The 24724-nt window shown below is 42.4% G+C and overlaps 1 protein-coding gene across 1 annotated transcript in view; it reads right to left on the bottom strand.

Annotated features, from left to right (window-relative positions):
* The window catches only part of FRMD6 (FERM domain containing 6), a 366574-nt gene extending 350063 nt beyond the window's left edge, over positions 1-16511 (bottom strand). Inside the window, exon 1 of the mRNA XM_063596208.1 lies at positions 16297-16511. The gene's annotated coding sequence lies outside the window, so the exon portion shown is untranslated. The remainder of the gene's footprint in view (positions 1-16296) is intronic.
* Positions 16512-24724: the final 8213 nt, after the last annotated feature.

Below are 24724 nucleotides of genomic sequence, written 5' to 3'. Positions count from 1 at the left end.
ATCCCATCACACTTAGAATAAAATAAAAAATTATTCCTATAGCCAACAAGGCCTTTTGTTGTCTGGTCCCCTTCCCCCTCCATGTACACACACACACACTCACACACACACACACACACACTCTCACCCCCACTACAGCTCTGACTCCTCTCCCATCTCTCCCTTCCCTTTCATCACTGGACACCAGCCACTATGGCCTCCCTGTTGCTCCTGCAACACACCCAGCACATGAACACCCCAGGGCATTAGCACTTGCCTTTCCAGATGGAACTCTCTTCCTTTACAAAGCCTTGTGAAGCACTCCCTTAGTCCAAGTGTCTGCTGAGATATCTGAACAAAGAGACCTTCCCTGACCACCCTCTCTAACACAGCACCTTCAATCACTCTTTATCCCTTTAGCCTGCTTTATTTTTCTTCTTAGCACTTATCTATTTGACATTGTTATATATTTATTGTACTCAGTCCACATACACACATGCACACGCATGCATATACACTCACATATGCACGCACGCACACTCAAATGGAAGACCTATGGGGCAGGGCTTGGCTTTGTCTTGTTCACTGTCACAGCTTGAGCATCTAAAACAGAGCCAGGCTCATAGAAAGGGCATGATAAATGGTGGTTGGATGGATAATTGTTTTGTCCTCACCAAACAATCTTAGTCAAACTCTTTTAAGGTATGATAAAGTATCTAAAAGTTCTGGCTGGGCGCGTGGCTCACACCTGTAATCTCAGCACTTTGGGAGGCCGAGGCGAGCAGATCACGAGGTCAGGAGATCGAGACCATCCTGGCTAACAGAGTGAAACCCCGTCTCTACTAAAAATACAAAAAAAAAATTAGCCAGGCATGGTGGTGGGCACCTGTAGTCCCAGCTACTCCGGAGGCTGAGGCAGGAGAAAGGCATGAACCTGGGAGGCAGAGCTTGCAGTGAGCCAAGATCGCGCCACTGCACTCCAGCCTGGATGACAGAGCGAGACTCTGTCTCAAAAACAAACAAACAAAAAGATATCTAAAAGTTCTATACATCATTGTCAGCTGGCCTCATGGAATGTTAGCTTTAATTAAAAAAAAAATAACACTGCTTTTGATTTAGAAGGAAGAATCTGGTACAGGGAAAAAAAGAAAAGAGAAATTAAAATGTTGACAATCTAGTTACCAGTTATAATGATACAATAATTTTAGTTAAAGAGAGTGGCTATACCTATTGCTGTTTCTGAACTAGATTTGGATCTTAAACTTATATAGAAACATACTCCAAAGAGTGCTAAATTCTGAGGCACAGTATTTCATAAATCAATGCAAACACCATGAAAAATACAGTTGGTGTTCCAAAAAGAAAATGTCTTAATCTTACATTTTACACTAGAGGAAGCAGAGTCCATCAGTTACTGGAGGTCTTGAAAAGTCAGTGGGAGATGGAAGGGCTAAAACCCATGTCTTCCCCTGGCTAATTTTTTTTCCAAAGTTGCTTATTTCTTCCACTTGCCTCTCCCTCTGAGCTTTTATACTAACACATTTTCATGTCTTTTTGCATACAATCTACTTGTCTCTTACTTTTTCAAAGGGAAATTTATGCTTATCTTCAAACCCAAGCCAACATTTCCCAAATTGCATTCTACATAATAACCAGTATATTTACAAATATTCCTCAAATTAAAAAATATATATACATACACTCACATATATACATATATTCAAATAAGTTTAGGGAAAATCTAATGGTCTCTCTCTCATGAATATGTAGTACCCATTAGCCCACTAAACCTGAGAAGTCATGCTATAAAGAAATTGTATATCTTTGTTTAGCTCAGTGCTTCTAGAACTTATCCGACCAGAGAACATTACTTTTTTCCCTAGAAACTTCTCATAAACATAATTGAAGAAATACTTCTTTGTCTCTATACACATATATGATAAACACATAGGCATTTACAATACATTGTTTGTACATGAACATAAACATACAAAAAGAAGATTGCATATCACGTGCATATTTTTTGAAGTGCAAATATGTAGCTTATTGGAGGAATGGACAAGTTAGAGCACCTTAAGAGGTCCAGCAGAGCTAAGGTTGCAGGTAGCTGGTACAAAGGAGAATAGGGTAGCAAGCATAGCAAGCATGCTGCTTAATTTTTTGTTCAGCATCCTTTTTCTAGAAACTGCCTCTACCTACTCACACACCACCCAAATAAGCGTAGTAGGAAATACCATGTCTCCATACTGTGGAATTCCTGACCTCACAGCTGTAGTTGACTGGGATGTGGGTAGCTTCCTCTGCTAAGCTGGGCCAATTAGCTCCTTTCCTAGGAATTTTGGATCCATGACTGAAAGATCTTAAGCAAAAGAATAAAGCTGGCATTGGGAGAGGAGTGGAGACAGAGACTGAGAGAAAAGAGGCATTCCTGAGGACCCCCATCCCTGACTGTCCCCCTGGGGCCAAGCTTCATCCTCAACTTGGAGTCCTGAGATAACTCCATACTCAACCAACACATCTTCTCCTTTCTCTCTTTTCCCTGCTTTTTTGCTAGAATTGGTTTCTGCTCCTTGCAGACAGATTAATACACCAGGGCAAGAGGTATGTAATGGATGAGTCAAACACAGGAGGCAGCAAATCCTAGAACTTTCAACACACTCACCGGTCATTGGCTGTTCCCCCAGACTTTCCATTTTCTCCCTCTGTGCTTTCATTTGAAAGAAAGTGCAGTTTTCATGGAAGGAAAAGAAACTGGTAAGTATGAGATGCTAAGGAATCTTGCGTTTAGATTTTCATGTCTATCAATACCTAATTATTTTAAATAAATGATGTCAGATTGCCCCACTATTTTTTGTAAGTAGTTTGAGCTGCTTGTGTATTATCTCAAGCTTTACTTCTTGAAGATCTATCTCTCTCTTCTTAAGGACCTCTGGGGATTTTCTTAAGGAAGTATTTCAGGTGGTTTATTCTGTTTGAGTACAAACATTATTAAGCTCTTTTAAAGCTCATTGATAAAATGTTGCATTTCAAAAGCATATCTTTAGACTGAAGTCCATATTTTGGTGGGGACAGAGGAGTATCAGAAAGTAATAAATAATCTAACTTTAGTGTAACCATCTTAAACTAACTTTAAACAAAAGAATCAATTTCCTAGAAACAGACCAACACAAAAGAGCTGAACAAGCGAACAACATCAGAGAGATGCAATTAGATAAATATTCAAACCTACAAGAAATCAGAGAAATACAAAATAAAACAAGGCATTTTTTTCTCTTGGCAAAATCATACACTCACATAAACACATATGTGTGTGTGTGTGTGTGTGTGTCTGTGTGTGTGTGTGTGTGTGTGTGTGTGTGTCCATTTGGGAAATAATTTGGCGTTGTTTACCAAATGCTATAAAAATGCCTGTGCCCTTTAATCCTCAGCTAAACTTCGAAGTGTAAGGAAACATATTAAATATGAAAAAGCTACATATTTAAATATGCTAAATGCTGCCATTTTAATAGTAAAAAAGTAAGTAAGAAACTAATGTCCAGTTAGAAGGGAATAAAGAGGTAAATCATCATATATCTATATCATAGATATATATGATATATAATATATATATATCATAATAATTATTATATAATAATTAAAGCCATGGTTCTGAAGACCATGTAGTAAAATAAAAGTTATTAATAATTTCATATTAAAGAACAGTGCCAATATTACATGTGTGGAATGATTACAACTATATAAAAAAGAAATATATGGAAACAAGTCTGAAAAAAATATACCAAATTGCTTACAGTGATTTATTGCATGGTAATAGTATAATTCCTTTTTTTTAAGAGATAGGGTCTCACTCTAATACTCATGCTGGAGTGCAATGGTGCAAACAATCATAACTCACTGCAAACTTGAACTCCTGGGCTCCATCGATCCTCTGGCTTCAGCCTCCTGAGTAGCTAGGATGGCAGGCAGGCACCACCATGCCTGGCAATTTTTTATAAAGGTCTGCTTATGTTGTTCAGGCTTGTCTCAAACTCCTGGCCTCAAGTGATCCTCCTGCCTCAGCCTCCCAAAGTGTTGGATTTACAGGCATGAGCCACCATGACCAGCCTAGTTTTACATTTTCTAAATGAAGCAAGTCCAGCAAACTATAACAGTAAATGTTCATACTCCAAGAAACCAGATTTTGTTATTTGTTATGGTTAATACCGAATGTCAACTTGATTGCATTGAAGGATGCAAAGTACTGTTCCTGGGTGTGTCTGTGAGGGTGTTGCCAAAGGAGATTAACATTTGAGTCAGCAGACTGGGAGAGGCAGACCCACCGTTAATCTGGGTGGGCACCATCCAATCAACTGCCAGTGCAGCTAGAATAAAGCAGGCAGGAGAAGATAGAAAAGCAGACTTGCGGAGTCTTCTGGCCTTCATCTTTCTCTCATGCTGGATGCTTCCTGCCCTTGAATATCAGACTCCAAGTTCTTCAGCTTTTGGACTCTTGGACTTACATTATTGGTTTGCCAGGGGCTCTCAGGCCTTTGGCCACAGTGAAGGCTGCACTGTAGGCTTCCCTATTTTTGAGGTTTTAGAACTTGGACTGATCCACCACGGGCTTCCTTGCTCCTCAGCTTGCAGACAGCTTATCGTAGAATTGCCCTGAGTGAGAGTCTTATCTCCTATGGACAAAGGACTGAAAATGTGGAAAATCAGACACAAGCTCTTATCATGCAAGTGGCTGACCTGCACCAAAAGGTGCACTCTGTCTCACCAGGTGTCTACTGTCAAAGTGAGGGTATTGATTGGAAAAGAATGGGACCCTGCAACTTGGAATGGGGATGTGTGGGAGGACCATGATGAAGCTGGGGACACTGAGCTTGTAAACTCTGATGAGCCTTTTTTTGCCAGAGGAAACAGCCTCCCCACCCCCAGTGGTGACAACATCCCTTCTTCCACCCAGGCTGCCATCAGCCTTTCCACCTTTATCTGAGGAGATAAACCCTGAGCTGCCTGAGGCAACAGTGATGGCCTCCCCTGAGGCAGTTGCCAGACAAGGCAATGCTGATTCTCCTCACCAGCCACTGTACTAATCAGGGTTCTCTAGAGGGACCGACTATTAATAATAGGATAGATGTATATATGAACAGGGGTTTATTAAGGAGAATTGACTCACACGATTACAAGGTAAAGTCCCACAATAGGCCATCTGCAAGATTAGTAGCAAGGAAGCCAGTGGTGGATCAGTCCAAGTTCCAAAACCTCAAAAGTAGGGAAGCCAAGAGCACAGCCTTCAGTCTGTGGCCAAAGGCCTGAAAGCCCCTGGCAAACCACTGGTGTAAGTCCAAGAGTCCAAAAGCTGAAGAATTTGGAGTTCGATATTCAAGGGCAGCAAGCATCCAGCACAGGAGAAAGATGAAGGCGTGAAGACTCAGCAAGTCTGCTCTTCTATCTTCTCCTGCCTGCTTTATTCTAGCTGCACTGGAAGGTGGTTAGATGGTGCCCACTCAGATTGAGGGTGGGTCTGCCTCTCCCAGTCCACTGACTCAAATGTACAACCAGGTCCAATGCTCAAAGTTCTGCTCACTGGGAAGATTTCCCTTTGCCACTGTCCTTCAGGGATGTCCTAGAAAGGGGCCATAGTGCTACAGCTGTCCACTTTTGGGTGGTGCCTGCATATTATGCAGAGCCATCTGTGCACCAGGCCCTAGTCTTCTTTTCCTCTGTCAAATGATTATCGGGAACTCCCCATGAGGCCATTGGTGCAGGCTGGGGGAGAGAAGGCAGGGTGGCAGGAGTGAAGACCACGGGCATTTGAGTGACTTCCTCATGTAACTTACTCGTGCCTTCAGGGCCTGCTTGAGTCTGATCATGTATATACCACTTCCATTTGATGATGGAATGCTGCTGTAAATGACCCACTTTATGGCTAGATGGGTCAGAAAGCACCCAGTTAATATAGGCAGTTCAGGTTGCATGGTGACTTGATGATCCATAGTCAAACATTCAATTTCCACCAAAGCCCAGTAAACCCGCCAAGAGCTGTCTCTCAAAAGGAGAGTAGTTATCTGCAGAAGATGACAGGGCCTGGCTCCAAAATCCTAGAGGCCTCTGCTGTGATTCACCTATGGGAGCCTACCAAAGGCTCCAAACAGCATCCCTATCTGCCACTGACACCTCAAGCACCATTGGATCTGGGGGGTCATATGGCTCAAGTGGCAGAGCAGCTTGCACAGCAGCCTGGACCTGTTGCAGAGCCTTCTCCTGTTCTGGACCCCATTCAAACTGGCAGCCTTTCGGGTCACTCAATAAATGAGCCAGAGTAACATACCCAAATGAGGAAAATGTTGCCTACAAAATCCAAATAGGCCCACAAAGAGGCCTCGCTGTGCCTCTTTCTTGGTTGTAGGAGGGGCCAAATGCAACAACTTGTCCTTCACCTTAGAAGTAATATCTCAACAGGCCACACATCACTGGGCCCCTAATAATTTTACTGAGGTAGCCCTGAATTTTAGTCAGATTTATTTCCCATCCTCTGGCACACAAATGTCTCACCAATAAGTCCAGTGTGTTTGCTACTTCTTGCTCACTGGGTCCAATCACCATAATGCCATCAATGTAATGAACCAGTGTGATATCTTGTGGAAGGGAAAAGCGATCAAGATCTCTCCAGACAAGATTATGACATAAAGCCAGAGTTGATATACCCCTGAGGGAGGACAGTGAAGGTATATTGCTGGCCTTGCCAGCTGAAGGCATATTGCTTCCGGTGGGCCTTATGGACAGGAATGGAGAAAAGGCATTTGCCAAATTAATGGCTGCCCACCAGGTACCAGGAGATATGTGAATTTGCTCAAGCAATGAAACCACATCTGATACAGCAGCTGTAATTGGAGTCACCACTTAGTTAAGCTTACAATAATACTGTCATTCTCTAAGATCCATCTATCTTCTGCATAGGCCAAATAAAAGAGTTGAATGGAGATGTGGTAGGAATCACCACCCCTGCATCTTTTAAGTCCTTGATGGTGGCGCTAATCTCTGCAGTCCCTCCAGGGATGCGATCTTGGTTTTGATTTACAATTTTTCTAGGTAGAGGCAGCTCTAATGGCTTCCATTTGACCTTTCCCACCATAATAGCCCTCACCTTACCAGTCAGGGAGCCAATGTGGGGGTTCTGTGAGCTGCTAAGTATGACAGACTGTCTATGCCCATTATGCATTCTGGCACTGGGGAAATGACCCCAGGATGAGTCTGGGGACCCACTGGACCCAGTGTAAGTCAGACCTGAGCTAAAACTCCATTAATTACCTGACCTCAATAAGCCCTTACTTTAACTGGAGGACCACAGTGACGTTTTGGGTCCCCTGGAATCAGCATCAACTCAGAGCCAGTGCCCAGTAGTTCCCAAAAGTTCTGATCATTCCCCTTTCCCCAGTGCACAGACACTCTGGTAAAAGGCCAGAGGTCTCTTGGGGAAGGATGGGAGAAAGATTAACAGCATAAATTATCAGTGGTGTAGTGGGGTCTTTCCTCAAGGGGATCCGGACTCCCCTTCATTCAAGGGGTTCTGGGTCTGTAAACTCATTCAAGTCTTGAAATTCATTGAGGGGCCATGATTCTCTGATTTTATAATTCAAATTAGTCTTTGTCCACTCAGCCTGGAAGTTTTCTGCTTATATAGATTAAGTAAGAATGCAGTAGGCTTCCTATCAATTTCACTTCTAGGAACATCATGATGAATTAGCCAATGCCAGAGCTCTACATGAGTCAGACTATTCTGATTGCTGCTTTGCCTTTGCTGTCCATTACGGTAACTATGCCCACCTTGCCTTTGAAGGTTGAGGGCTGCCACTTGGCCCCAGCTACCTTGGGATTCAATTATTCCCATTGTATTTCAGTTTTGTAATTGTGACTGCGGTTCCCACTGTGAGATCTGGCATATAGAGAACAATCACAGAGCTCTTCAAGGAAGCAGATGCCTCCTTCACAAATTTGTTTTACAAGGTATTAGTGAAGGATATGTCTTCTGGACTCTCCCAGCTGGGATGAGCAGGTCTAATGTGACTAAACCACTCTAGTGTTCCCATATCCCTAAGCCTTTGGATCCCTTCCTCTACATTAAACCAAGGGAGATCAGGCATTTCTAGGTCACTTATAGTGGGCCATCTTTTCATCCATATTTCAGCTAACGAAGCAAATAAACTATTAAAACCTTTTTTAACTCCCCAAGCTGCAACATTAAATGCAGAATCCCTGCTTAGTGGGCCCAAATCAATAAATTCAGTCTGATCCAACTTTATGTTCCTTCCACCATTACCCCACACCCTTAATATCCATTCCCATTCCTGTTCTCCAGATTTCTGCTTACATAAATTAGAAAACTCGAGCAGTTATTTTGGAGCGTAGTGCCCCTCCTCATGGGTCACACTCTGAACCTCACCTCTAGGGGCCTGCTGGGACCTGAGTCTATTGTTATAGGTCTAGAAGCAAACAGGGGTGTTAGGGGTGGGTGATAATGGTTTGGCTATGTCCCCACCCAAATCTCATCTTGAATTGTATATTGAATTCCCATGTGTTGTGGGAGGGACATGGTGGGAGATAATTGAATCATGGGGGCGGTTACCCTCATGCTGTTCTTGTGACAGTGAGTGAGTTCTCATGAGATATGAGGGTTTTGTAAGGGGCTTTTCTCCCCTTCGTTCATTCTTCTCTTTCCTGCTACCTTTTGAAGAAGGACATGTTTGCTTCCCCTTCTACCATGACTGTAAGTTTCCTGAGGCCTCCCCAGCCCTGTGGAAGAGTGAGTCAATTAAACTTCTTTCCTTTATAAATTATCCAGTCTGGTGTACATCCTTAGAGCAGCATGAGAACTGACTAATATGGTATTAAACAATATATAGTCAACTAGAATTTAAAGGCTTAGGAGGATCCTAAAAATGGCATCCATTTAAAAAATGTAATTAAATCACTGACATATACCCAGTATAAATCCTAGGAAAAGTGTTACAGTAGGGTATATTATAGCAGAGTACACAGTGTTTAGAAGATGTGCATTGAGAAAATATTTTTAAATGTTCACCAGCACAGTTCCTAGGCATGGCAGTATGCTATTCAGGGTGGACATGATAATTAGATTACCTCCTCTTGGCAAATTATACTGTTAAATTTTCTTCTGAGAGAAAGCAAACATGCTACTTAGTGTTATAAATATTAAACACCTACTCTTCTACATATTGTTACTTTTTGTCAGACTTTTTTCATGTGCATGAGGAAGACTGAAAATAATTTCCCCAACGTATAGCAAATTCAATCAGAAGGCCACATGGAAGGAAATAAATGTGAGTTATTGTTCCTGTTGTTACTGCTATTGCAATCACCCTAATCTTCTCATTGAAATTTCATATTTTAAAGACAAATTTTGCCCTCCACTATCACCACTCTAAGAAAAGTTTGGCATCATCGACCACCTCCTTGAAATTTTCTCTGATTTGAAAAGGGAATGCTTATACACTCCTGGTAGGAGTGTAAATTAGTTCAACCATTGTGCAAAGCACTGTGGCAATTCCTCAAAAAACTTAAAATAGAACTACCATTCAACCCAGCAATTCCATTACTGGGTATATATACAAAGGAATATAAATCTTTCTACCATAAAGACACATGCACACATATGCTAATTGCAGCACTATTCACAATAGCAAAGACAAGGAATCAATCTAAATGCCCATCAGTGGTAGACTGGATAAAGAAAATGTGGTACATATATACCATGGAATACTATGCAGCCATAAAAAAGAATGAGATCATGTATTTTCCAGGAACATGGATGGAGCTGGAGGCTGTCATCCCTAGCAAACTAATGCAGGAACAGAAAACCAAGTACTACATGTTTTTGCTTGTAAGTGGGAGCTAAATGATAAGAACTCATAGACACAAATTGGGGAGCAACAGACACTAGGGCCTATTGGAGCATGGAGGGTGGGAGGAGGGAGAAGATTGGAAAAAAAATAGGTATTTGGTACTAGGCTTAGTACCTGGGTGATGAAATAATCTGTACAACAAACCCTGTGACACAAGTTTACCTGTGTAACAAACCTGCACATGTACCCCGAACCTAAAATAATAGTTAAATTTTTTTTTCTCTGATTTAACTTCCATGATACTACTGCTGACAGCTAACAGTTTTTGAGTCGTGGCGGTGTTTCAGGCACTACTTTTAGCACTTTCAAGTATGATCTCCCTTAATCCTCACAATAACTCTATGAGCAGATACTTTAAATAGCCTCGTTTTACAGATAGAGAAATTGAAGCATGCAGAGGTGAAGTTGCCCACGATAAGCCAGCTAGTTAACTTGTGGAGTCTGAATTTGAATTCAGCCAGTCCTACTTGAAGCCTATTGTCTTTCCTACCACATTGAAGCTTGTCATCTCCAAGTCGTTGGGCTATTTAGAGTGACCTCCTGTTGTTTCACTTGTTATGTTCTCTTTGCTACTTTCTCATTGCCTCTTTTAATTGCCCCAACTGATTAAAAACAAAACAAAACAAAAAGCTCAGGACATAGTCTTCCTCTGCCCTGAAGTTCTTTCTCCTGTACTTATGGGTCATTTTCCTGACAGTGGGGGCACAGCCTGTATCTGAGATCCTACACATAAAATACTTGCCTTGTGTTTACTAAATGGTATTATTACATGACAATGATCCTGTGCACCTTCCAAAGCACTTCACATACACATTTTTATCTGATTCTCAACTCTGCATGTTGAAGGTCAAGTTTATATTTCTTTCCAACTTTTGGCCTCCCTATTCTTTCAGGACACTATCATCCTCCTACTCATCATCGGAGTCATCTTTAACTCATCTTTCTTCTTTAGTCTCTACATTTGATCTGCTACCTAGTTTTATGGATTCCACTTCCACCAAGCTTTTGAGCTTTTTCTGTCCTTTCTGTTTCCCCTGACACTAAAGCACTACTCCATGAATGCCACCCCTCTTACTCAAAAACATTCAATGGTTTCCTACTAGCTGCCAAATTAAATGCAATCTCCTGAGTCAAACGTTAAGATTTATTTTTATGTCTTTACCTTGCCACTCAGCATTAACTTAATCCACTATGTGAGTCCTACACTCATTCATATTAGACGGAATAATCTATACCTAATCTTTAAGCAAAGGGGAGCACTGTAGAGTTTCAGATGGATTAAACCTCACACATTTCATCTTATATGTGTCAGACTTCTCTCTTGAGAACCTCAGAGTAATTTGACCTGAAAAGCCCTTCTAATATCTTGCAGATATCAGCTAAGACTACTTCATTTCTTTTAAAGTAACTACTTGTTATAGCTTGGATGTGGTCCCTGCCCAAACCTCACATTGAAATGTAATCCCCAGTGTTGGAGGTGGGGCCTGATGGGAGGTGACTGGATCATGGGGGTGGATTGCTCATGAATGGTTTAGTGCCATCCCCTTGGGACTGTCCTCGAGATAATGAGTGAGTTCTTGGGAGGTCTGGTCGTTTAAAAGTGTGTGGCACCTCACCCTTCACTCTCTTGCTCCTGCTTTTGCCATGTGATGTACCTTCTCCCACTTTGCCTTCCACAATGATTGTAAGCTTCTTGGGGCCTCCCCGGGACCAGATGTCACTATGCTTCCTGTACAGCCTGCAGAACCGAGAGCCAATTAAAACTCTTTCTTTATAAATTACTCAGTCTCAGGTTATTTCTTTATAAAAATGAGAGAATGGCTTAAGACACTTATTCTTCGTATTCAAATTTACAAAATAATCTCCACATTTTAACACAGCGAGCAGCTCCTTCCATTCCATGTAGCAGTGGAAAAGGAAAAGAGAGTGAGAGGATACTGCTGGGCTATTGAAATTGTGAAAATCCCCTTTAAAAGTTCTCCCTTAGGAGGCTGAGGCAGGAGAATCTGTTGAACCAGGGAGTTGGAGGTTGTGGTGAGCTGAGATCGTGCCACAGCACTCCAGCCTGGCAACAGAGTGAGATTCCATCTCAAAAAAAAAAAAAAAAAAAAAAAAGTTCTCCCTTAACCCAATAAAAGAATATGGTTCCCAAATAAGAAGTCAGAGTGAGAAGGAACATGATTATTACATCTTAGGGCCATAAGCAAGGCTACCCTGAATTATGAAAACCGCATAGTGAGGCAGGTAGCGCACTTTTTCCTTGGCTTTGGTTTAAGAACTTGCTCATATGAATCATCTTTAAACCCTAATTGATAATTTTATTTAAACTACTCTATTTTAAAGAAGTAAAAATTACCTTATTCTCTGATTATGGTAAACCTGATCCTTTGGCCACACAATCAAGGCACTGAAATGCCCCCTGATGGCCGCCTATCATAATTGCAGACTCATACCTAGCCCCTCGAGGGTTCTCTAACTTCAATCTGTACTCAGCTATTTGCCTATGTAGTGCGGTTTCAGGGTTCCATTTGTTCTAATTTTGTGCCCACTTTTTAAAAATCTTCACTACCTAGCGGATGCATGGTATTCTTCTGATAGTGCTTTATTTCTTTATCACAAAAGCACTGGAAGAGTGATAGTTCTGTGTAATTTGCACTGTGATATAAACAGGTTACTCTTTGGTGTTAAGTTCACAAGTCTTAGCTGGGATGAATTTTGACACTAGAGAAACATTCCAGGGTCTTCCGAGAGAAAAGAGTATTACTGGCAAAGGTGAAGGAAGGGTACAAAATGGAGAAACTAGATAGACCAAAGACCAATTATGTTTTCAATGTTCTCTCTTTATAAAACCATGGTCGGGGCCGGGGGCGGTGGCTCACGCTTGTAATCCCAGTACTTTGGGAGGCTGAGGCGGGCGGATCGCCTGAGGTCAGAAGTTTGAGAGCAGCCTGGCTAACATGGCGAAACCCCGTCTCTACTAAAAATTAAAAAAAAAAACAAATTAGCCGGGTGTGGTGGCGCGCACCTGTAACTCGGGAGGCTGAGGCAGGAGAATTGCTTGAACCTGGGAGGCGGAGGTTGCAGTAAACCGAGATTGCGCTGTTGCACCCCAGCCTGGGCAACAAGGCTGAAACTCCGCCTCAAAAAACAAACAAACAAACAAACAAACAAACAAAAACATGGTTGGCTTTCGGAAGAAAGTGTCTTATGAGGGAAGCAAAGACATTTTGGTAAAAAGCGAGAGAAATCATCCCTCCTAAGTGCCTCTACACTTCATTGCCAGCACCAGCAAACTATTCTGCAACCCATCCTGAGAAATTTGTTTAACCTAGTTCTCAGCACATGTCACTAAGATTTTCTGTTTATTTGCCTCAGGCTCAGAAGAGCTACATGACCTGGTTACAGTTAACACATGCCAATGGCTAAGTGATTTCTCTAATTTCTTTAGGGAAAAATCCCGTGGTAAAAATTAGATCCTAAGAATACAATCTAATGTTAATACTAAGAGGAAGGTCTTTATTATACTCAACAGCTGGTTTGGGAGAATATCAGTGAGTGACGCTTCTTTTCTAAGAAGTGGAGGAATTGAGACAGGAATGCCAAACCGCAGAATGTTATCCTCGCACATTCCTGATTCCGATGCTGATTCAGCTGTGCAGACACCAAAATCCCCAAAGATGCCTGCTCTTTATAATGGTTGATTCCAAGAGAGAAAAAGAAAATGTAGCCATTGACTATATTCCTATCTTTTCCTAGATCAAAATCAGAAGATCAGCCCTTCCCAACACCATAGGTTGCTGAGAAACTCAGCACAGTATTCATTTACATGCCTTAACACAGCATCACTTAAGGGTTTGCCTCTGTCATGTAAATCCCAGACATTTCCCTTTTTGGAAGAAATTTTGCAAACTTTCTAAATCTTACCTCTTCATTGAACTTCCACGATGATTTTAAGAGGCTGTTTGCAAGCAAGAAATAATACTGAATTACATCTCATTATCTTCTGAACTGGCTCTTCTACTTTAAATGGGCAATCATTTTGTTTTCCAGAGGTGGAAACCTATCTTTCACAGACTAGCATTACTGTTATTACTTGGAACTACACTGTCCACTATGACAGTCATTAGCCACATGTGGCTATTGAGCCCTCGAAATGTGGCTAAACTGAATTGAGATGTTCTACATGTGTAAGATACACACTGGATACTAAAGTCTTACTGAGAAAAAAATCATTATTAGTTTTTTATATTAACTACATTTCAAATGATAATATTTTGGACATATGGGTTAAGATACATTATTGAAATTAATTTCGTTTGTTTCTACCTACTTAATTTGGCTCCTAGATAATTTTAAATCACATATGTGTCTTGCATCTTATTTCTACCAGTGAATCTCAATCCTTGCTGCATGTAAGAATCACCCAGAGAGCTTTTGAAAAATACCTGATGCCCATTTCTTTCCTCAGATAGAATATCTGGGATTGGGGCTCAGCACCAGTATTTTGTACTTTTTGGAAAGTTCCCCAGGTGACTCTGATGTGTAGCCAGTGTTGAGCCAACTGCTCTAAACTCTGGAATTCTATGATTCCGAGATTCTACTGACAACTCATGCAGGTTAAAAGTTCAGAGTTGTTTTGTCCTTATTCTGTGTAATCAACTTTGTCTGTTCTCATCTATTTCTCCCTAAAGAAACAATGAAATGTTTTTGGAGTCATGCAAGTTAGAACTTGTTTGTTTTAATTTTTAATGAGGTTCACATGAATCCAATACACTGCCAGCACTGGGGGGAAAAAATGCATTGAACTTGGAATTTTAAGGCTGATGAGTAACATGTCATCTTTCCTGGAGCTGCTTCTTTCATTTGCCTTTTTCTTCTTGGAGGCACCTGCTTTGTTCCTACTAATAACAAGAAATGCATCACAGTGCTTCCTCAGGCTTAACGTGCCTAAGGATCACCTGGGGATCTAGTTAAAATGCAGATGCGGATTCAGTATGTCTGGGTCTTGCTGAGATCCTGCACTTCTAACAAGCATCCAGGTGATGCCAATGCTGCTGGCCCATGGACCACTCTGTGAGAAGCAAGGCACCAGGACTTAGGGAAAGAGGTAAGACTCACTTGGTGGGTGGAGCTTGTGCACAGCTGTGCAGTCATGTGCAATAATGTCAACAGCACATTGACTTTGTTTTCTGTAATGAACATGGAGCAGCCTTTTTTTTTTTTTTTTTTTTAGTATTTATTGATCATTCTTGGGTGTTTCTCGGAGAGGGGGATTTGGCAGGGTCATAGGACAATAGTGGAGGGAAGGTCAGCAGATAAACATGTGAACAAAGGTCTCTGGTTTACCTAGGCAAAGGTCCCTGTGGCCTTCCGCAGTGTTTGTGTCCCTGGGTACTTGAGATTAGGGAGTGGTGATGACTCTTAATGAGCATGCTGCCTTCAAGCATCTGTTTAACAAAGCACATCTTGCACCGCCCTTAATCCATTTAACCCTGAGTTGACACAGCACATGTTTCAGAGAGCACGGGGTTGGGGGTAAGGTTATAGATTAACAGCATCCAAAGGCAGAAGAATTTTTCTTATTACAGAACAAAATGGAGTCTCCTATGTCTACTTCTTTCTACACAGACACAGTAACAATCTGATCTCTCTTTCTTTTCCCCACATTTCCCCCTTTTCTTTTTGACAAAACAGCCATCGTCATCATGGCCCATTCTCGATGGTCGCTGTCTCTTCGGAGCTGTTGGGTACACCTCCCAGACGGGGCAGCCGGGCAGAGGCGCTCCTCACTTCCCAGATGGGGCGGCTGGGCAGAGGCATGGAGCAGCCTTTTAAATGAAGTCTGCTCTACTTTGCCCACTGAAGCACAGTTATAATGGCACATATTTTCTCTATGTATAAAAGTGAGCCTCCCAAGAGTAGGACAGCTGAAGCTAGTAGATGTGATTAAGAATCCACATCTTAATCACATCTATCAACCTCATGTCCTACGTTTTTCCTTCCATGCACGGGTTAAGAAGAAGCCTATGGGCTCAGAGAAGGGTCTTAAAGTGGGACTAATCCCATTTGTCTCAGGCCTCACTGCCTCCAGCGACAGCAGCCAAGACTGAGTCCCAGACACCACTGCTCCCTGCCCCTCATCACCACCACCTGCCTCAGGTTCCCCAGGGCTAACTGCATCATGCCTTTGATACCTGTGTCCATGGTCACAAGAATCCCAGGCTCCCAGGTCACCCCACTTCTTTATTCTCTCCTCCCCGTAGGGCTCCACACATCCTTCATTCTGTCTCCATCTTCCCATCACAAGACCCCAGCATCTCAAGAGTCCTCCGATGTGCGTCTGGATTCAGAAACCCTCTTTAGAAAAATCCCTGTAATCTGCAGTCTCTTCCCTGAATGTCCCTCTCACCTGGGGCTCCTCCTGCCGATGCTGCTCCTCCTCCCTCGTAGCCTCTCCTGCGCTGACATTTTCCCCTCATTCTCCTGACCACTGGGCTTGGAGATGGAGCGGCGTCCTCTTGGCCCCCAGATACTGCTTCCACACCATCCTCCCCCATCCCTTGCTAAAATCCCTCAGCTGCTTCTCTCATTAACTGCCTCTCGTTGCTTCTACTTTCTGCTCGTGAATTACTCCCTGCTCATGATTTCTTTTAGCTCTGGGCTCACTGCCACACTCTCTTATACACTTCTTTCCCTATTCTTGGTGATTTCAACACACACACACACACACACACGCACAATTTATCCAACAATATGTCTTCTCAGTCACTTGAACTCCTCTTCCTCAACAACCTTGTTTGAAATCTCACCTCAGACACGCACTCCCAGGAACATACCCTCCCAGATCAATGACTTCAACATCTCTGATTCAGTCAGAGTGGGATCCATTTTTTAATTACAAAATCTAACAAAATAAGCACATTCTAAATTAAGTTCCTGCTTGTGGTCCATTGCACCATTGAACTGGGTGGAGAGCCTTCCACATGATGATTCAGGGACCCAGGCTCCTTCTGACTTCAAGTGCAGCCATTCCCTGGGGCTTCACAGTCCTGGCTGGATTCTTTGCATTCAGTGGCAGACAGAAAAGAAAAAGGGTATAGAATTGCATGAGATGATTTTTTTATGGGCCAGGCCTAGAAACTGGGCACATCATCTCCATCCACATTTCCTTTGCCAGAACTAAGCATTGGCCATATCTAACTGCAAAAAGGAACAAAAAAATGTATTCCAGCCATGTTTGGGGGTGAACAACCACCTTGCCATCCATATTCTCATTTTCATCCATCCCAGCATCTGATCACTTACCTCCTGACTCTCCAGTTCATACCACCCAGTGTCCCAACTCCAACAAGCCTTCAACCCACTGGGAACGCCCATCCTCTTCTCTCACCACTTTCAACCCACTGGGAGCCCCATCACTGCTCCCACCACCTTCAACCCACTGGCAGCGCCCATCCACTGATCCCGCCACCTTTTGCTGACCCTCACTATCTTCCCTTTTCAGCTTCCTTTCATTACCTGGGCAATTATCATGATGGCCCCCTTGCATCTAATCTCTATTTCTTTGTCTCTCTGTAGCTTTCCCACTTGGCAACACCTCAACCCTGTTTAAATCTAGCAAAATGTGTCTGCACCCGAACAGCCAAACGTGGCTAGCGAAAAACTCATAACTACATGCACCAATCCCACTTTATGTTTGTGATAGTGAACATCATGAGTGCTTGGTGCAGCCAGGCAACTGTGTTCATTTCCCTGGTCTATGGACTCTCCCACTCTCCTAGACATCCACATAATACCTTATCCACTCTCCTTAAGCCTCTGATATCTTCTCTCCAGTTCTTAGTTTCCTATTTCACAGGGAAAATTGAAGCCATCAGGAAAATCATTAGACTCATACCATTCATTACCCCTGCCAGCATCATCACCCACATGTGCCGCCTCCCACCTGATACAATAGCTGGCCTGTCTGTGCACCCATCTAATGCCAACCTCCCACCTGCATATAGATCCCATCTCATCCCACCTACTCTAGGGCATTGCTCCAGCAGCTCTCCTTTCTCTCTGGCATCAACAATTCCTCTTCTCATTGTATTATTCTCATCTTCACACAAAAATGCTATTATCACTCTCACTTAAAAAATGAAAAACAAAAAAAACCCTCTTGACCCAGTTCCCTATGAACTACTGCCTGTTCCTCTCTTCTGTCTCCAGTTCCTCCCTTCCCTTCTCTGTTAACCCATCCAAGTGGGCTTTAACACCTCTACTCTTGTCAGGGTAACAAATGGCCTCCCCATTACTAAATCCAATGGTCACTTCTCAGTCCTCCTTTAACTCGACCCCTAGCAGCATTTGGTACTGGCCTCCTTGCTCTCTTCCTCACCACCCTCACCACACTTGCTGCCAGGATACCACATTGCCCTGAGTTTCCTTTCACCTCACCTGTAGTTCCTCATCACTCTACTTTGCTGATCCCTCCTTGTCCCCCAGACCTCTGGGGGTGCCGTAGAGCTTGGTCCTTGCACTTTTTCACTTCTCCATCTGCACCCCGCCTTCACACATTTCATGTAGTCTCTGGCTTTTAACACCATCTGTACCCCAATGGTCCCTTGTATGCCCCCCCAGCCCAGATACCTCTCCCAACTCCAAATGCTCAGGTCCAACGCCTCCTAGATGGCTTCGCTTGAGGATCAAACTCAAGTCACTGAAAGCAAACTTTAATATTCTTCCCCAAACAGTTTCCACCCACAATCTTCCCATCTGGAAAATAACTCTATCCTTTCAGTTGCTCAGGAAAAAATGAAAAAGCAAACAAAAACCCCAAACCAAACCCAACAATAACAACAAAAGCCTTAGAGTCACTAATTCCACACTTTCTCTTATACCGCATGTCAACACATCAGGAAATCCTGCTGAATTTTTCTCTAAAATATATTCACATGTCTCCATGTCCACTGCTACCATCTTCGTTTAAGCCACTGGGGCTCTCCCTGGATTCCCACTAGAGCCTCTTCTCTTGCATCCTTCTCCCTTGCACCCTTGCCTTCCTATGATCTATTCTCAATGCTGCAGCCGGAGTGATCTGGTTATAATATGAATCCTATACCTCCTCTGCCCCTGACACCCCAGTAGCTTTCTATCACACTCAATGTAAAAGCCAGAGTCCTGAAATGACCTATAAGGTCATTTTCTCTTTGACCTCTTTGCCTAGTCCTCAACTTCACTTTGCTGAGACCACTCTGGCCTCATTGCTGTTTCTCAGATACATCTTGTATACTTCAGGGCCTTTGCACTGGCTGGTCCTTCTGCCTGTATGTGAGGCTCCCAGTATCCACATAGTAAAACTCTTGCTCCTTCTTCAGGCATCTCTCGATGAGTCTCCTTAACCATCTTACTTAAAATAGTTTTAAGTAACATTTTATCACATTCTAACACTTTATGATTTACTTCTTACTATGTTTACTTTTTTATGGCCTGTCTCTTCCCCTTAGAATGTAAGCTCCAATAGCATAGGGATTTTTATCTGTTTTTTTTTCACTACTGTATTCTAACACCTACAGCAGCGCTCAATAAACACATGTTGAATAAATGAATGAATTAAATCATACATCAGTAGTCCTTAGCCCAATGCTATGTACTCAGAAAGTACTCAATAAATTTTCATTACGCAAGAAAATTAAACCACTCTACAATCTTTATTTTAAAATGGTTATGTTTTGTTTGAGAATATCAGAAACTGTCTAGTAGAAAGTACTTTTTTTTTTTTTTTGAGACGGAGTCTCACTCTGTCACCCAGGCTAGAGTGCAGTGGCGTGATCTTGGCTCACTGCAAGCTCTGCCTCCCGGGTTCACACCATTCTTCTGCCTCAGCCTCCCGAGTAGCCGGGACTACAGGCGCCTGCCACCACGCCTCACTAATTTTTTGTCTTTTTAGTAGAGACAGGGTTTCACCATGTTAGCCAGAATGGTCTCAATCTCCTGACCTCGTGATCCGCCCACCTCGGCCTCCCAAAGTGCTGGGATTACAGGTGTGAGCCACTGCACCCGGCCAATTTTTTTAAATATAGGAAAACCGGAAAGGCATGTGTAAGAGTCATTCTATGCAAATGAAGTACTGGCAGTACCATCTTTCACACCTTTGCAATTGCTGTTCCAGATATTCAAAGCTGACTAATTAGCATCAAGACCTCAATTCTCATAGCCTTTATCTAGTCATTTGCTGGAATCAACGTCATATGTGGACATTATCAGTCTTTAATTGTTTTTAATGCCACTGCTTCTCCAGGTACCATGTGACTTTGTCCACTTATGCTCACACCCAATAACAAAGAAGAAAAAAAGGAGAAAAGGATCAGAAAGAAGAAGATGAGGCAGTGGCAGCAGAAGAAGAGATAGCTGGAAAAGCTTCCATCTTTTCTTGCCTTATATACACCAATCCGATCTTGCTCAACTCTGCCTGAGCTGCATAGTCACCTCTAAGCTTTCCCAAACCACAGATGATTGGAGGCCACCCCAGAATTACTGAGTCTGAATCTGTTGCAGTTGTGCCCAGGTGTGTGTGCAGTGTTTAAGTTCCCCATGGACCATTCTAATGCACAACCAGATTTGAGCAATACTGGATGGGGCAGTTTACCTGAGAAAAGATCTTATTTCGTTGTCATGACAACCACAGAAAGTACATACTTTGATCTTCATCTTATAAACAATGAATCCAAGTCGCTGAGAAGTTAAAAACTTGCTCAGGATAACACGGTAAGTGACAAAACTAAGGTTCAAATTCAAGGCTTTTTTGGCTATACTCTGTCTATAGTTATGGACCACTCCAAATCCTGAAGCACCCTGTCAGTGACAGGCCACGCTGAGTCCCCTGATGGAACTCAGTCATCATTCACTCTCAGAAACCTCAAAATGCCCATTGGAATCAGCATCTTAAAGACTGTCCACTGGGCACAATAGGCCCAGCAATCCTGCTCACCATCGTAGGCCCTTGACCTTGGCTGTAGGCTCAGTTCCTGTTCCTGAGTCCTGCCTTCTAGCCCATCTCTGAATAAAGGTATGGGGTGGTCTCCCTCATTATAAGCAGATCTTTCAGGGAAAACTGCCTATTTCCTCAAGGTTGTGAATGTTACTTCCTTGTCCTGGAATCCCCATCTCCTTGCTCCACCTCACAATGAGACTCTGATAGGTCGTCTTGTAGAACCACCCTCCCCAACCCCAAGCCTGAAGCTTCACATTTTATCTATTTGTTTATTCATTCATTCACAAAGTATTTATCGAGCACCCACTAAAAACTAGAAACTAGTAAACTCGACAGTCACAGTACCTTCATGGAAGCTATGGAGGAGACAAGAAACAAGTCAACTCGCATTCATGCTTCCATTCTTGTAGTGTGTTTTTGGTCATTTGTTGTCAAGGCCATGGACTCCTCCACAAATATTCATCCATGGGTAGATAACATGGTAAGTGCTTTGAAGGAAACAGGAGGGAAACAAGCAGTGGATGGGGAAATTTACCTATGAGAGGCTGGTACACAAAGGCTTTGCTGCAATGGGCTCATCTACACTGGAACACAGGATGGGAGGGAGTTACGTACAGGAACAATGACAGGAAGAACATTAGAGGAAGAAGGAGAGGGTGGACACATCCGCTGGGCAGGAAGGAGCTCCGAGTGACAGTGACAAGACGGTTGGTAGGCATGGGGCTGGAGTCCACATGTGGCTTTCTGAATAAAGAACAAGCGCAATATGTGTGTTTTGCCAACGGATACTACATTTAGACTATTTGACTCATACTAAGACATGAACACCAAAATGGGGCAGCAGGGAAGAAAAACAGCTAGGCAGGACGAGGCAAAAATAAAGCCATGGACTGCTTCAAACTTTTCATCCAAAAGAGAAATCCTTGAGCAGCGCTTTTAAAATCACGTTCTACAGGTTCTTTTATTTATCCTTTCAGCAAATGTCTGCTACATGCTTGCTCTGGATCAGGCACTGTTCTAGGTGCTGTGGATTCAAGAAAAGTCCCTTTCCCTCTCTCTCATCTCTAAATAGATTCTGAGTGCCCAGCTGGGATCTTTCCTTCCCTGTCTTTTCAGATTTCTCCCTGGGGGTATTTAAATACAGAATGAGGAGCAGAAGATAGAAGGACAAGAGAGACACAGGCTAGGACTAGTGGAGGATTCCTCACCCTGCTCCACAGGATTTTAAGAAAGAGATAATGCTACAGTGTTTGAGGAAAATGAATGGGAGAGAAAGGCAAGAAGTAGGAAAGAACAACCTAGCTGTATTGAGCCCTTACTATATGCCTGGCAGTATTCTCAATGTTCACGTTATCATCTCATGTAAATCTTATAATGACATTATGAAGTGGGAACTATTATGACATGCACTTTACAGATAAGAAAACTGAAACAGAGAGGCTGAGTGATTTTCCCAGGGTTACACAGCTGATAAGTGGCAAAGCTGCGATTTAGGCCCCACCAGGGTGGCTCAGAGCTCACGCTCATTACCATTCCATGATAATGTCTTGACGCAACTGCTCTTCACTAGTTAAGCCCTTTATGGCATTCATAAAATGTAAATTTAAAAATTGGTCTTCTTTTCTTCTACTCTCTTAACGCTTTCCATTACAAAATAAAACACAGATTAAGAAACCCACACAAAGTGATTGCATAGCTCAATTCATTGTTAAAAGGTGAACACCTTAGAAACCACTGTCCAGGTCAAGAAATGGAACTTTGCACGGCACCCCCAAAGTCCCTTGTGTGTCTCATCCTGCTCAATATGGCTTCATTCTCACAAAGCTAACCACTGCCCTGAAGTGTTAAGTAACCATTCCTTGTGTTTCTTGTAGTTTTATTACCTAGGCGTGCATTCCTAAACACTATAGTGTAGCTTTACCCATTTGTAAATTTGACGTGTCTTTTAATTCTCTTATAGTCTGCAGGGTCTCTCCTCCATCCCTTTCTTTTTTTCCGACGTGACTGGCAGACCTCCCATCATTTGGCCTTTGCTGATTGTATACCGATTGTCCTCTGTCTTCTATCTTTCCTGCAAATGGGAGCTGGATCCAGAGACTTGGTCAGCCTCAGGTTTGAACTTTTGGCAAGATTCTAGGTGGTGATTTGTTCTTTCATCATGAGACATGCAGTGTCTCGTTGTTTCTCTTGTTGTGATAATAGCAGCTGTTGATGCTTGATGCCAAGATCTATTCATTCAAAGGGGGTTGCAAAATGGTAACATTCTAGTTCTATCATTTCTTTTCCATTTATTAATTTGTCACTGGAACACTTTTCTAAAAATATACTTTCCCTCATCTACTATTTGATTACTCAGTGGCATGTTCACTTAGCAGAAGTAGAATACATGTTTCTTTCTTTTCATTTACTAATTTTCACAAAAAATGGATTATTTCCCTATTATGCTCTGAAGGAGATCAATTTTTAAGGTATCATTATGAAGTCATGGATTTCAATTTATTTGATGGGTTTCATAATGATTACATTTATTATCCTTTTTGAAGCTCAAATTTCCCCCTCATCAGCCAGTGGAAGCCTCTTCGAGGTGACCCCTGAGTGTTTTCAACATGATCCTGGTGGTCTTCAAGAGCTTCCTCATTATCTGGTATGGCAAGGTGTTCCAGACACATCTTGTACATTGCCCATCCCAAACCTAGAAATAGCATTTTCTCTAGTTTCGTTAGTTTCAAAGACACACCTGGGAACGAGGGATGCCCATTGCTACTGGGTCGGTCATGGTTTCTAAACCTTTTCAGTGAACAGAGCTAGGAAATACACACACACACACACACACACACACACACACACACGCGTGCTCCCACAACTCATATGCATAACATATCTTTTTGTATGTATGTCATAGTCAATAAAAGGGGATTTTTTTTTTGTTAAAATGATACATTTTGTTTCTTACTTTGCTAGCTTATTCTCCTTCAGCATAGCCCACTGAGGGCTATTGGTATGCAACCCACCTCAGTATTTTGAAGGCTTAGGGAAAAAATAAAGTCATTCTTCAATGCAGGTTTGGGGATTCAGCTCCCATTTCAATGTTATTTTCTCATTATATATTAGTTCAGAAAAATCTCTGCTTGTCTATACCACTTTGCAAAGTGTATTTATATTTTCCACATGCCAAAACTTCATCAAATAGTCCTCTTGGGGGACTATTTGAGATGCAAGCTGTTGCTGAAAAGAAGAGGAAGCAATGTCCTCTAGGCCAGCCCACCTGAGCTTGGCTCTCGCTCCAAGAGTTTGCTAGCTGCAAGTCCAAACTAAAGAATGATCTGCACAGATTGCCAATAACGCACCTTCATGCAAAGGGAATTAACAAGCATATGGCCATGAATACTAATTTTAGCTTAAATGCTAGGATATAAAAGAAGAAGAACAAAGGGCTTTGGAGGAGCACTGGATTGAGGAAGAATTTAGTCTGTGTTGAAAAGCAAGAAAATAGGATGGTATCTGCAAAAGAGATCATGGCAAATATTCCATTTCTGTCACTTTTTTAACAGAAACAGAGGGAGACATTTGCTTTAACACTTGTATAATCAGAAAAGAAACAGATCCAATGTTTCAAGTACTATATAGCATCATACATGTGGAAGTCCTTTGCATGCTGCCATACCCTGTGCAAATGAACCAAGTATGTTATTACGAAGTATTATCTAATTAAATTCAAAAATTCTTCTTTTAAAATTATCTTGACCCTGTCTATGTGCCCCTACATGTTGTTTTCAAATGAAAGGCAAAGAAACATGAGAGCGTTGGGCTGGCTGCCTCTGAGTGCCCGCAGGGAGGCCAATAATATGACTCTGTGATCATC

This window comes from Pan paniscus, chromosome 15 (genome assembly GCF_029289425.2).
Source record: "Pan paniscus chromosome 15, NHGRI_mPanPan1-v2.0_pri, whole genome shotgun sequence".
NCBI classification, from domain to species: domain Eukaryota; kingdom Metazoa; phylum Chordata; class Mammalia; order Primates; family Hominidae; genus Pan; species Pan paniscus.
The sequence above is the reverse complement of the archived record's forward strand: the minus strand, read 5'-3'. Positions and strand labels throughout refer to the sequence as shown.